This window comes from Muscardinus avellanarius (genome assembly GCF_963383645.1).
Source record: "Muscardinus avellanarius genome assembly, chromosome: 3".
Lineage (NCBI taxonomy): Eukaryota > Metazoa > Chordata > Mammalia > Rodentia > Gliridae > Muscardinus > Muscardinus avellanarius.
The window spans coordinates 50,424,198-50,426,369 of record NC_137788.1 but is presented as its reverse complement, the minus strand read 5'-3'; the positions used below and the strand labels follow the sequence as shown (position 1 = coordinate 50,426,369).

At 42.9% G+C, this 2,172-nt stretch overlaps 1 pseudogene across 1 annotated transcript; it reads right to left on the bottom strand.

Annotated features, from left to right (window-relative positions):
• Positions 1–856: 856 nt before the first annotated feature.
• On the bottom strand, positions 857–1,871 carry LOC308260796 (serine/threonine-protein phosphatase PP1-gamma catalytic subunit-like; annotated as a pseudogene). The gene is made up of 2 exons: positions 1,818–1,871; positions 857–1,685 (listed from the first exon to the last, which is right to left on the bottom strand). The product of its transcript is annotated as a serine/threonine-protein phosphatase PP1-gamma catalytic subunit-like (transcript).
• Positions 1,872–2,172: the final 301 nt, after the last annotated feature.

Sequence of the window (2,172 nt, the reverse complement as noted above, 5' to 3'; positions counted from 1 at the left end):
TCTCTGCCTTTGCAGCACCGATGTCATAGTAGGAGGAGAAAGATATTAAAGAAACCACAGAATAAATATTCAAGATCACGTCTGATAGTGATAAGTGCAATCAGATCTGATGGGGAGAGACAAGGAGGCACTAGGGTCAGGTGAGGGAGAGGCCAGGAGCTATTTTCCACAGAGTACAGAGAAGGAAGTGGAGATCCACTTGAGATAACAGCCTACAACCTCTAACCACCTAGAGGATCAGTATTCAAGACAGAGGTAACCATAAGTGCAAGAGTCCAAAGTCGAGAATTTCCTTGGCAAGTTGAAGAAGCAGCCAGGAAGGAGGTTGGAGCACAGAGGATTCTTAGGACAGTGAAAATACTCGGGCGATATTATATAGTGGACATTATACATTTGCCCAAGCCCGTTGAACGTGCAACCACAAGAGTGAACCCTAATTTCAACTATGGACTTTGGATCATAATGGTGGGTCATTGAAAGTTCATCAATTGTAACAAATATATAGTTTGGAGGAAGATATTGATAACAGGGGAAGATATGCATGTGAGGGTCAGGGAGTATATGGGAAATTTTTGCACCTTTTCTCAATTTTTCTAGGAACCTAAAAGTGCCCTAAAATAGTTTTTTTTTAACAAGTTCATCAATTAATAAGTCTGAGTTCATTTTCAGCACATGGTATTATACACGGTCAACTGCTGAAACAGATTTCTTTTTAACAGATCTTAGTTTTAAAAAAGTCATAGATACTTTGAGTTCTGTATAAACTGGTAGATAGCAAGTTAGTTCCTTTGTTTTGACTTATAAGCCTCAACTTCACCGCAGAATAAAGAATGTAGGTCAAAGAAAGCACAATAGGTCACTCGTATAAAACAGTATTGTTTCTATAATTTGAAGCTTTCTGAATGGACGGGTTCAGGCCTAATCCAACCCTGGGAGGTGTTACGGGTCTTGTGGCATTCGGCTTCTTTTTCTCTGCAGGCTTTAAAATCTGAAAGGAACACATCAGTGTTTCATCCACACTCATCATGGCACCTGTATTGTCAAACTCTCCACAATAATTGGGTGCGGAAAACAGAGTGACCAACTGCCTCTTTGCAAAAAATTCATATCCATCTTCAACCACCTGATGGGCTCTACATATAAGATCCAAATCATGCTTATGGAGAAATTTTGCAACCATGTCTGCAACAAATGTGAAGGACACACCTCTGTCATTTTTCACCCCAGCCTAAGACATCTTTATCAGGGTCAGACCACAAAAGATCACAAAGAAGACCTTGATCGGGCACATCGGTTAGTCGCATAATTCACCGAATCGGCTCCATAGATTGAAGATCTGGTGATAAACCTCCATGACAGCAGAATATTTTCTCATCCACGATGGCTGATATCTGTAAACAGTTAAAACAGTCTGTGAAAGTTTTCCAAAGTTTAATGTTGTATCTTCTTTTACATTCATCATAAAATCCATAAATTCTATTGATGCTGGCACATTCTTGGTTCTCTCTGAGAAGAAAGAAATTCTCGGGATACTTGATTTTGTAGGCCAGTAGGAGGCAGATGGTCTCCAGCGACTACTTCCCCCTGTCCACATAGTCCCCAAGAAACAGGCAGTTGCTTTCTGGTGGGAGACCACTGTATTCAAAGAGTCGAAGCAAGTCATAGTATTGCCCATGGATATCACCACATATCTTGAGTGGTGCTTCAAGTTCTAGCAGGATAGGCTGACTGAGAAAAATCTCATGAGACTTTAAGCACAGTCCTCTGATTTCATTCTCCTGTAGCTGGACATTCTTACCTGGCTTGGACCCTCTCACTTCCAGCAGCCGTTGGATGATGCTGTCGATGTTGAGTTTATCTATATCCACCATCGCCGTCCCGCTGCCGGCCCGTGCCAGGGACTCACGCCCGCTCCCCCCACGCCATGAGTACAGAGGCAGTGGCAGCGGCGGCGACAGTGGCAAGCGTCCGTGGCGGGTTCCCCCTACCCCCAGGCCACCCCGCTCCCGGCTTCCTCCTTCTCTCCCCACTGGAACCACGAGTAAAAATAGTTTTAAAAAACGAAAAGGCAGTACTTGGGAGATAGAGACAAGGGGGTTGGAGATTTGGAGCCAATAGTGTGCAATAACTTAATAAGACCCTGTTTCAAAGTAAAAAAAAAAAAAAAAAAAA